Source organism: Rissa tridactyla, chromosome W (assembly GCF_028500815.1).
Source record: "Rissa tridactyla isolate bRisTri1 chromosome W, bRisTri1.patW.cur.20221130, whole genome shotgun sequence".
NCBI lineage: Eukaryota > Metazoa > Chordata > Aves > Charadriiformes > Laridae > Rissa > Rissa tridactyla.
In genome coordinates this window covers 90,179-102,435 of record NC_071496.1, presented here as the reverse complement: position 1 = coordinate 102,435, position 12,257 = coordinate 90,179, and positions in this window count along the sequence as shown.

Genomic DNA, 12,257 nt, shown 5'->3' with positions numbered 1-12,257 from the left:
ATTAATTAATTAATTTAATACAGCTCGAGCCGTATTAAAGCAAGTCTGTGACAGAATTTGTTGCCGAACCGTTCTTTACAGTCGGAGGCTAAGACTGGATCCAGCCGCACCTAGACTCCTCCCTGAGAAGGAGTTTAGGAAGCAAGGGCTTCCGGTCTGACTGTCACTGCTCGGCAGGAGGGTCTTCTCGGCTGTTCTTCAACACCCAACGCTGTTCTTCTGTCCTCTCCTCCTTAGAGCCGTGCAGCTATTAGTTCCCTGGCCTCCGAGGCAACGTTTACTCAGTCTGGATCCCCTCCAGATTTAATCATCACGTTCCCTGTCGCTTTTCTGTCTCTCCGGCTCCGTCGGGACTTTTCTTCTCCCGGTCACGATGCCCCTCGGGAGTTTCCCGGCGACCGGCATGCATCTCGTAGCGTTTTAGGTGGGTCCGTCTTTGAGATGTAGTGCACTCATTTGTTTCTCTGTGCTACCTAGGATTCCCGTATTTTGTCTCCAGCCACCCGGGAACATGCGTACTCCCCTCAGACGATCATCCGAGTTCCTCCTAGTCCTCCGCCCAGCCTTCTTTTGTCTATCAGCACCCCTCGATGCCCCTTTTTTCACCCTCACCAAGCCTCCCGAGACCTTTCTGGAACTCCACAGCTCCTCATAGCATTTTATCTCCCTTTCTGTCTCTCTTGTTCCATCAGAGCCTCCCGTGCTTCTTTGCTACGTGGCGCCCCTTCATCTTTCTCTCTACCATCGAGGGCGTCTCCATGGAGTTCCGCTCTCACTCCTTCGTCTGTAGTTTGTCCGTACCTCTTCCTGAGGCTCCTAAAGCCTTGCTGCGTGTCCGAGCCTTTTTTTCCTACCCTACCCCCTCAGAACGCCTGCGCTTTTTAAAGCCTTGTCTTCCGAGTCCTTTCTTATACTCCACAGCACTTCAGCTCCCTTTCGATTTTGTTCTTTTTGTGCTCTCCAGAGCGCCCTTAACTTCTTCTTTGATGCTTAGGATGCCTTTATTCTGTCCCCTGACGTCATCTGTACTTTGTCAAAATTCCCTTCAGAGTTCTGTTGTATGGCTCTGTTGTTGTCTTGACTGTCATCTGATCTTTTCTGCCGTTGTAGGCCACCGTCTTGTCACTTCCTTCATCAGCTGTTTTTTATTTGACGGTGTATTGCATTGTACTGCATGTACGCCGTTACGCTGTCTCGCATTGTATTGTCCTGTCATTGTCGGCTTTGTGACTTTAGACTTCGTGTTTAAAACTTTCACAGTCCACTGCAGTGCGACAATTGGCTGTTGCTTATTGAGCTGTGTATTCGTTAAACAATTCCCAATCCCGTGCAGTCCTAGAACTGTTTGCTGTTTATTTGAGCGGGTATTGGCTTGTGCTGACCCGTATAGTGCTATGTCTGGTGTTGGATTACCCCGTCATTGTTTGGATTGTCATTTCAGCCATTGTGTTACAAAATTCTCAAGACTGTGCAGTTCTGGACTCCTTTTCTTTTTATTTCACCGTTTATCGGATTTTAGTGCCCGGTATACTGTTAGGTCTTGCGTTGTATTGCTCTGGACCCGTCTTGATTGATATCTGATATTTTCTCTCATTGTAGTGCACTGTCTCGTCAGTTTTGTAATGGGTTGTTCTCTGACTGCATATTGCATTCTACCGCCCCCTATAATGTTGCCTTGGATTCTGTTGCTCAGTCACTTTATCGAGTGCCATCTGCGACCGGGATTGCAGCGCACTCGTCTGTGGGTTTTCGATCGGCGGTTCATTATTTGACTACCTCTTGCCTCGTCCTGCCCCGTGTTGTGTTTTGTCTTGCATTGTATTGGTATTGCCCTGTAATCGCCCTGACGACCGTCTGATCCGTTCCGTTACGTGCCGCTCGGTCTTGCGGGTTTTTTAAACGTTTGTTCTTTATTTGGCTGCGTATTGCCTTGTAGTGCCCTGTATGGTGTTGTGTCTTGCGTTGCATTGCCCCGTCGTTCTCTTCACTGTCATTGTGGACGCTCTGGGATAGTAGCCATCTGTATCGTGGGGGTTTTACCGGGTGCTCTTTCTTTGACCACCGTGTATTGCCGTGCTACCGCCTTTGTGTTGGGTCTCGAATTGTATTGCCGCGTCATTGTTTTGACTGCCATCTGATGCGTCTGAGCATTAGACCGTCCTCTGTTGTCTTACGTTGTGCGTTGTATTGCTCTGTCGGTATCTTGCCTGCTGTCTGACATCTGTTGGCGTTGGAAGGCACAGTATTGTGGGTCCCTTCGTGGGTTATTTATTTGACTGACTATTGCACTGTACTGCGCTGTGTAAAGTTACGTCTCGGATTCTGTTGTCCTGTAACTGTCTCGACCGCCACCTGACGCCCTGTGGGATGGTACTGCCCTGTGTGTTGGGGTTTTGCCAGGTTGTTCTTTCTTTCATTCTGTTTTGCATTGTACTGCCCTGTGCTGTGTTACGTTTGGCATTGTATTGCCATGTAATTGTCCCGAGTGCCACGTGATATATTGTGGCAGGGTGCTGCACGGTTTTGTGGTATTTTTTTAAGGGGTGGTTGTTGATGTGAGTGTGTTTTGCCTTGTAGTGCCCTGTATCGTGTTTTGTCTTGCGTTGTAGTGCCCTGTCATTGTCTAGATGGTCATTTTATAGACGTTCTGTCCTAGGACTGCACTGTAGTGTGACTTCTTTAATAGGTTGTTGTTTCTTTGACCGTGCAGTGTCTTGTAGTGCCCCGTATCGTGTTATGCCTTGCGATGTGTCGCTCTGTCGTTGTCTCGACTGCCATCTGAGAGAGTGTCTGGCATTGTATGGCACTGTACTGTGAATTCTTTCCTTGGCTGTTCTTTATTTGATGGTGTATGGCGTTGTACTGCCCTGTGTCACTTTGTCTTGCCTTGTATTGCCCTGACGTTGTCTTGCTTGTTATTTGAGCTTGTCTGGGATCGGACTGCACTGTATTGTGAGTTTCTGAATGAGTTCTTGGGTTGTGTGTTCCATCGTTGCGTCCTGTATTGTTAGGCATTGCATTGCATTGCCCCATCGTTGTTTTGACGGTCACTTGAAACATTCTGTCGGAGGACTGCGCTGTATCGTGGGTGTGTTGATGGGTTGTTCTTAATTTGGCTGCGTATTGCCTCGTGCTGCCCCGTGTTGTGTTATGTCTTGCATTGTATTGGTCTGTCATTGTTTCGACTGTTGTTTTAGACTGTCTGGGATTGTACTGCTCTGTGTTGTGAATTCTTGAATTGGTTGTTCATTGTTTGACCGGTGTGGTGGTGTGGTGCCCTCCTCCCCGCCGTTTCCCACCCCCTCACCCCCCCAACCCCCTTTTCTCTCCTCCCCGCAGGCAACAGAGTCAACACACCGTCTGGAGTGAGGACTGTACTATTTTTTTCCCAGGCTGATCTGACTACAAGTCAATTAGCTTCCTCTACAAATAGTGGACAGGACAAGAGCCCTTGGAGCCTTCCTGCCCGGCAGCGGCCTGTTCGCCACCTGCTGCACTTGAGCGGGGACGCTCACGTAAGGTTCTGCTCCTCGAGGTTGAGAGATGCCTTGCCGCAGCAGAATCTGGGTAAGTGACTAATAGCATGCAGAGCTTTGCAATCTTAGCTGAGTGATAGAACGGGTTGATGGCGCAGATACAATCCTTTAGAGGGAAAGGGTTGCCCAAAGCCGGGGCAAGGATGGGATCCAGCCGCACCTAGACTCCTCTCGGAGAAGGAGTTTAGAAAGCAAGGGGGTCCTTTCCGAGCCTCGTGACTCAAGGGGAGGGTCTCCCTGACAGCTCGTCTGACCCTGGCCCCTAGGCAGTAAATAACCCGGGGTACGTGGCCGTGCAATCTGCTGAAGCGCTGTCACGTGCACTGCTACCTTTGTTGAATCCCTGCGTGTGTGTTTCTAAATGTTTCCTTCTCTCTTAGGAGTGAAGTGAATCGCTCTGCCCGCCACAACTGCATATTGCCTTGTCCGGCCCCGTGTGGTGTCACGTCTTGCGTTGTATGTCTCTGTTGTTGTCTTGACTGTCATCTGATCTATTCTGCCATTGTAGGCCACCGTCTTGTCACTTCCTTCATCAGCTGTTTTTTATTTGACGGTGTATTGCATTGTACTGCCATGTACGCTGTTACGCTGTCTCGCATTGTATTGTCCTGTCATTGCCGGCTTTTTGACTTTAGACTTTGTGCTTAAAACATTCACAGTCCACTGCAGTCTGACAATTTGCTGTTGTGTATTGAACTGTGTATTTGTTAAACAATTCCCAATCCCGTGCAGTCCTAGAATTGTTTGCTGTTTATTTGAGCGGGTATTGGCTTGTGCTGACCGGTATAGTGCTATGTCTGGTGTCGGATTACCCCGTCATTGTTTGGATTGTCATTTTAGCCATTGTGTTAAAAAATTCTCAAGAGTGTACAGTTCTGGACTCGTTTTCTTTGTATTTCACCGTGTATCAGATTGTAGTGCCCGGTATAGTGTTAGGTCTTGCGTTGTATTGCTCTGGACCCGTCTTAATTGATATCTGATATGGTCTCTTATTGTAGCGCGCTGTCTCGTCAGTTTTCTAATGGGTTGTTCTGTGACTGCATATTGTATTCTACTGCCCCCTATAATGTTGTCTTGGATTCTGTTGCTCAGTCACTTTATCGAGTGCCATCTGCGACTGGGATTGCAGCGCACTCGTCTGTGGGTTTTCGATTGTCGGTTCATTATTTGACTACCTCTTGCCTCGTCCTGCCCCGTGTTGTGTTTTGTCTTGCATTGTATTGGTATTGCCCTGTAATAGCCCTGACGACCATCCGATCCGTTCCGTTACGTGCCGCTCGGTCTTGCGGGTTTTTTAAACGTTTGTTCTTTATTTGGCTGCGTATTGCCTTGTAGTGCCCTGTATGGTGTTGTGTCTTGCGTTGCATTGCCCCGTCGTTCTCTTCACTGTCATTGTAGACACCCTGGGATAGTAGCCATCTGTATCGTGGGGGTTTTACCCGGTGCTCTTTCTTTGACCACCGTGTATTGCCGTGCTACCGCCTTTGTGTTGTGTCTCGAAGTGTATTGCCACGTCATTGCTTTGACTGCCATCTGATGCGTCTGAGCATTAGACCGTCCTCTGTTGTCTTACGTTGTGCGTTGTATTGCTCTGTCGGTATCTTGCCTGCTGTCTGACATCTGTTGGCGTTGGAAGGCACAGTATTGTGGGTCCCTTCGTGGGTTATTTATTTGACTGACTATTGCACTGTACTGCGCTGTGTAAAGTTACGTCTCGGATTCTGTTGTCCTGTAACTGTCTCGACCGCCACCTGACGCCCTGTGGGATGGTACTGCCCTGTGTGTTGGGGTTTTGCCAGGTTGTTCTTTCTTTCATTCTGTTTTGCATTGTACTGCCCTGTGCTGTGTTACGTTTGGCATTGTATTGCCATGTAATTGTCCTGAGTGCCACGTGATATATTGTGGCAGGGTGCTGCAGTGTGTTTTGTGGTATTTTTTTATGGGGTGGTTGTTGATGTGAGTGTGTTTTGCCTTGTAGTGCCCTGTATCGTGTTTTGTCTTGCGTTGTAGTGCCCTGTCATTGTCTAGACGGTCATTTTATAGACGTTCTGTCCTAGGACTGCATTGTATTGTGACTTCTTTAATAGGTTGTTGTTTCTTTGACCGTGCAGTGTCTTGTAGTGCCCCATATCGTGTTACGCCTTGCGATGTGTTGCTCTGTCGTTGTCTCGACTGCCATCTGAGAGAGTGTCTGGCATTGTATGGCACTGTACTGTGAATTCTTTCCTTGGCTGTTCTTTATTTGATGGTGTATGGCGTTGTACTGCCCTGTGTCACTTTGTCTTGCCTTGTATTGCCCTGACATTCTCTTGCTTGTTATTTGAGCTTGTCTGGGGTTGGACTGCACTGTATTGTGAGTTTCTGAATGAGTTCTTGGGTTGTGTGTTCCATCGTTGCGTCCTGGATTGTTAGGCATTGCATTGCATTGCCCCATCGTTGTTTTGACGATCACTTGAAACATTCTGTCGGAGGACTGCGCTGTATCGTGGGTGTGTTGATGGGTTGTTCTTAATTTGGCTGCGTATTGCCTCGTGCTGCCCCGTGTTGTGTTATGTCTTGCATTGTATTGGTCTGTCATTGTTTCGACTGTTGTTTTAGGCTGTCTGGGATTGTACTGCTCTGTGTTGTGAATTCTTGAATTGGTTGTTCATTGTTTGACCGGTGTGGTGGTGTGGTGCCCTCCTCCCCGCCGGTTCCCACCCCCTCACCCCCCCAACCCCCTTTTCTCTCCTCCCCGCAGGCAACAGAGTCAACACACCGTCTGGACTGGGGACTGAACTATTTTTTTCCCAGGCTGATCTGACTACAAGTCAATTAGCTTCCTCTACAAATAGTGGACAGGACAAGAGCCCTTGGAGCCTTCCTGCCCGGCAGCGGCCTGTTCGCCACCTGCTGCGCTTGAGCGGGGACGCTCACGTAAGGTTCTGCTCCTCGAGGTTGAGAGATGCCTTGCTGCAGCAGAATCTGGCTAAGTGACTAATAGCATGCAGAGCTTTGCAATCTTAGCTGAGTGATAGAATGAGTTGATGGCGCAGATACGATCCTTTAGAGGGAAAGGGTTGCCCAAGGCCGGGGCAAGGATGGGATCCAGCCGCACCTAGACTCCTCTCGGAGAAGGAGTTTAGAAAGCAAGGGGGTCCTTTCCGAGCCTCGTGACTCAAGGGGAGGGTCTCGCTGACAGCTCGTCTGACCCTGGCCCCTAGGCAGTAAATAACCCGGGGTACGTGGCCGTGCAATCTGCTGAAGCGCTGTCACGTGCACTGCTACCTTTGTTGAATCCCTGCGTGTGCGTTTCTAAATGTTTCCTTCTCTCTTAGGAGTGAAGTGAATCGCTCTGCCCGCCACAACTGCATATTGCCTTGTCCGGCCCCGTGTGGTGTCACGTCTTGGTTGTATGGCTCTGTTGTTGTCTTGACTGTCACCTGATCTTTTCTGCCGTTGTATGCCACCGTCTTGTCACTTCCTTCATCAGCTGTTTTTTATTTGACGGTGTATTGCATTGTACTGCCATGTACGCTGTTACGCTGTCTCGCATTGTATTGTCCTGTCATTATCGGGTTTGTGACTTTAGACTTTGTGTTTAAAACTTTCACAGTCCACTGCAGTCCAAAAATTGGCTGTTGTTTATTGAACTGTGTATTCGTTAAACAATTCCCAATCCCGTGCAGTCCTAGAATTGTTTGCTGTTTATTTGAGCGGGTATTGGCTTGTGCTGACAGGTATAGTGCTATGTCTGGTGTCGGATTACCCTGTCATTGTTTGGATTGTCATTTCAGCCATTGTGTTAAAAAATTCTCAAGACTGTGCAGTTCTGGACTCCTTTTCTTTTTATTTCACCGTGTATCGGATTGTAGTGCCCGGTATAGTGTTAGGTCTTGCGTTGTATTGCTCTGGACCCGTCTTGATGGATATCTGATATGTCCTCTCAATGCAGTGCGCTGTCTCGTCAGTTTTGTATGCAGTTCTAGAATCGTTTTCTTTGTATTTCACCGTGTATCAGATTGTAGTGCCCGGTATACTGTTACATCTTGCATTGTATTGCTCTGGACCCGTCTTGATTGATATCTGATATGGTCTCTCATTTTAGCACGCTGTCTCGTCAGTTTTCTAATGGGTTGTTCTCTGTTTGACTGCAGATTGCATTCTACTGTCCCCTATAATGGTATGTCTTGGATTCTGTTGCTCAGTCACTTTATTGAGTGCCATCTGCGACTGGGATTGCAGCGCACTCGTGTGTGGGTTTTCGATCGGCGGTTCATTATTTGACTACCTCTTGCCTCGTCCTGCCCCGTGTTGTGTTTTGTCTTGCATTGTATTGCCCTGTAATCGCCCTGACGACCGTCTGATCCGTTCCGGTATGTGCCGGTCGGTCTTGCGGTTTTTTTAAACGTTTGTTCTTTATTTGGCTTCGTATTGCCTTGTAGTGCCCTGTATGGTGTTCTGTCTTGCGTTGTCTTGCCCTGTCTTTCTCTTCACTGTCATTGTGGACGCTCTGGGATAGTAGCCATCTGTATCGTGGGGGTTTTACCGGGTGCTCTTTCTTTGACCACCGTGTATTGCCGTGTTACCCTCTTTGTGTTGGGTCTCGAATTGTTTTGCCCCGTCATTGCTTTGACTGCCATCTGATGTGTTTTAGCATTAGACCGTCCTCTATTGTCCTTTCCGAGCCTCCTGACTCAAGGGGAGGGTCTCCCTGACAGCTCGTCTGACCCTTGGCCCTAGGCAGTAAATAACCCGGGGTACGTGGCCGTGGAGTCTGGTGAGGTGCCATCCTGTGCGCTCCTGCTACCTTTGTTGAATCACTTTGTTTGTGTTTCTAAAAGGCGCTCTGTTCTCTAGGCATCCATTTTCAGTGACTGGGACTTCTTCCCTGCATCCTTAAGATCTTAGGTCTTGAGGCCAGACTTCCTAGTGCATACATCTTCTCAGGTTGAGAGTCGTTTTTTGTGGCGTGCCGTGTTTGTGGTTTTGCATGGGGGTTTTTTGGTTTTTTTTTTTGTTTTTTCTGTTTTTTTTTTTTGTTTTTTTTTTTAACGGCAGGTTGTAGTGTTACTCTGCATGGTATTTCTAAGTCAAAAGAAGACCTTGTTGTGGGGCGGGCAGTGTGTGTCACATGGGGTTCCCCCTAAAAGTGGAGGGAGAGCATCTAGGAAGAAGATGCAGAGCTGGTGGTCGGGGAGAGGCTCAGGGGAGGGGGTGATGTGCTGTGGGGCTTTGGCAATGGCCCCTGTTTCCAGTGGGCTCCAGCTGGGGCTGAGGCAGCCCAGGTGGGACCCATGAGGTGAGCATGGGCTGGGCCAAGGGCTTAAAAAGAAAGGCTGCCCTGGGGATGGGTCTGCTTTGCCAAGGGCCTCTAGCTTCCAAGGGGGCTGCCTGGGCACAGCTGCCTGCCAGCGCTGGCTGAGGAGTCAAACGAAGGGGGTTCCGACAGGCAGGTGCCTCCAGCCAGGAACGGACGGTCCCCGCAGCGAGGAAGGATCCCTCCCAGCCATCCCTGATGGAGGGCACCACCAGCACAGAGCGCCGGGAGCTCGCTGCCTTCGTCGGCTGCGTGTGTGAGCCTCATGGGACAAGAGCGTCGAGGCACCCCCTGCCCGCTCCTAGGTGGGCAAGGGTCGTCAGGTCGCCTGCACCACGGAGGACGAAGGGGCAGAGAGAGAAGCATGTGAGCAGCGAAGGTCTCCCACACGTGCCAGGAGCTGCGGTGAGTCGCGTGCCCTCTTGTGCATGTCCAGGCCTTTCCCTGCCATGCCTCTTCTGATCTCTGCCTGCCGCCTTGCTTGTCCCGGCTTCTGGCACCCCAAAAGCTTTTTGCTCTTCTGCTTAATGCCAGCATGTTCTTTCTCCCCTTCTCCGTTTCCTTTCTGTGCCTCTGCCTTCCCAGCTCCCCATGCTCTATTATTTTATTCTTCCCCCACTGCCTTCTTCGCTGTTGCTTGTGAAAATTGCATTTGTAGGTCTCCCCCTACCCAGCAACCTGTCTCTATTTCTAGTGACTCCCTCTGCTCCACCCCGCATCCCTCTTCCAGTGCCCTTTCTCTGTGGCTGTCGGTCCGACTCCGTCTCCTGCTATTTAAATGGCTGCCTGCCTGTATGGCCAGTACCCCGTTGCTTTCCAAATCTTCTTTCTGTGTCTCCATTTACCCAGATCCCTGTCTGTGTTTTTTAATGCTTCTTGCCTGTCCTCTACTTAGTTACTTTTCCAATTTTGTTTCATTGTCTGTCTTTATTCAGTTTGTTGACCCTTTTTTTTTTTTGCTCCCTGTTTTCTTAATCTGTTTGTTTTTTAAATTTTCTTTCCCTCAACTTTTATCCAGTTTGCCATCCTCGCCTTGTTATTTTTCTTGTCTTTCTCTTACCCCCTCGCTTTAAAAATTCTGTGTCTACTTTTATGAAGCTGCCAGTACCAATTTTGGTTTCTTCTGTATTGGTCTGGTACTCCGTTCCGTTTACACTTTTTTATTTATTTTGCCCTTGCTATGTTTTTAATTTTTTTCCTTTCTTTCTGTCATCAGTCTTGCTTTTAAAAGGTTCTTTTTGTCCATTTTTATCTGGTGCACTGGGTATATTTTTAAATGTTTTCTTATTTCTTTAATGCAGAGGCTTTTTAAAATTTTCTTTCTACATCTCCGTTGCAGTTTGCCGTCCGTGTTTCCTAATTATTTTGTTTTGTTTCCCCAATCCCCATCACTTCTTAAGGTTTGGGGTTTTTTGTCACACCCCGAAGTTTTGCTTAGACCTGCGGAGCCTTGGGCTGCAAGATGTAACCTAGCAGCATAGCAGACTTTGGCTGAGCTCCTCCTTAGTCCAAGAAGGGCGGATAGTAGTTGCGTTTGAATTTGATATATTGGAACTTAACTAGCACAACGAAATTGTATAAGTAATATTGATGAAGAGCGTATGCTTAACGTTACAAATTTGAGTGACCGTTACGATCAAAGGAAAGGGAACTCTAATTCTTGGAAATGAAGAAAGGGACCTTTCTCTCCTGCGTCAGCAGAAGGCTGAGATACAGCTGTGAGATGGGACAGAGAGATCAGAAAAGCGAGTGAGAAAGTCAAAGCACTTGCATCAAAACTCCAGTCATCGAAGAGGACATGTAAGGGCTGAACAATTCAATCGGAGAAGAGACACGCGCTTGTCACATGAACACGGGCAGGAATAGCTTATGTCATAGATGGTGAGGCTTCATAAAGCACAGGAAAAGCACCGAGGGGGTCCCTCAGCTCGAGCCGTATTAAAGCAAGTCTGTGACAGAATTTGTTGCCGAACCGTTCTTTACAGTCGGAGGCTAAGACTGGATCCAGCCGCACCTAGACTCCTCCCTGAGAAGGAGTTTAGGAAGCAAGGGCTTCCGGTCTGAATGTCACTGCTCGGCAGGAGGGTCTTCTCGGCTGTTCTTCAACAACGCCCAACGCTGTTCTTCAACAACGCCCAACGCTGTTCTTCTGTCCTCTCCTCCTTAGAGCCGTGCAGCTATTAGTTCTTCTGGCCTCCGAGGCAACGTTTACTCAGTCTGGATCCCCTCCAGATTTAATCATCACGTTCCCTGTCGCTTTTCTGTCTCTCCGGCTCCGTCGGGACTTTTCTTCTCCCGGTCACGATGCCCCTCGGGAGTTTCCCGGCGACCGGCATGCATCTCGTAGCGTTTTAGGTGGGTCCGTCTTTGAGATGTAGTGCACTCATTTGTTTCTCTGTGCTACCTAGGATTCCCGTATTTTGTCTCCAGCCACCCGGGAACATGCGTACTCCCCTCAGACGATCATCCGAGTTCCTCCTAGTCCTCCGCCCAGCCTTCTTTTGTCTATCAGCACCCCTCGATGCCCCTTTTTTCACCCTCACCAAGCCTCCCGAGACCTTTCTGGAACTCCACAGCTCCTCATAGCATTTTATCTCCCTTTCTGTCTCTCTTGTTCCATCAGAGCCTCCCGTGCTTCTTTGCTACGTGGCGCCCCTTCATCTTTCTCTCTACCATCGAGGGCGTCTCCATGGAGTTCCGCTCTCACTCCTTCGTCTGTAGTTTGTCCGTACCTCTTCCTGAGGCTCCTAAAGCCTTGCTGCGTGTCCGAGCCTTTTTTTCCTACCCTACCCCCTCAGAACGCCTGCGCTTTTTAAAGCCTTGTCTTCCGAGTCCTTTCTTATACTCCACAGCACTTCAGCTCCCTTTCGATTTTGTTCTTTTTGTGCTCTCCAGAGCGCCCTTAACTTCTTCTTTGATGCTTAGGATGCCTTTATTCTGTCCCCTGACGTCATCTGTACTTTGTCAAAATTCCCTTCAGAGTTCTGTCTTGTTATCTGTGAGGCTTATTCGGTCTCTCAGGCAGGGACTCGTCCGCTACCATCGCCGAGCTCTCGCAAGATATCCCTTAAGCGCCAGAACCTCATTTTAGCTCTGGAGTGCACTTTGCACCCCTTCTTTCCCTTCAGAACCTTTCCCAAGTTTGCAACGGTTAATGCCATCAGTCTTCCTGTTCTTTCTTGCTTTTGGTGCGCCTGAAGTCGGTCCCCTGAGGACAATCGTACTTTGCTCGATGCCCTGTTGATCTCATCGCATCCCGAGATCTATTTAGTTTCTCTGGCTCCTTCAGGACCTCTCTAATCTATGCGATAACGCGTCTTGTTCTGCGAGAACCTTTTGCAAAGTCATCTATGTGCTCTAGAGCCTTGTGTTTGGTTTCTGTGGTATAATATTTTTCTACTTTGTATTGGGTTTCCTAAAGA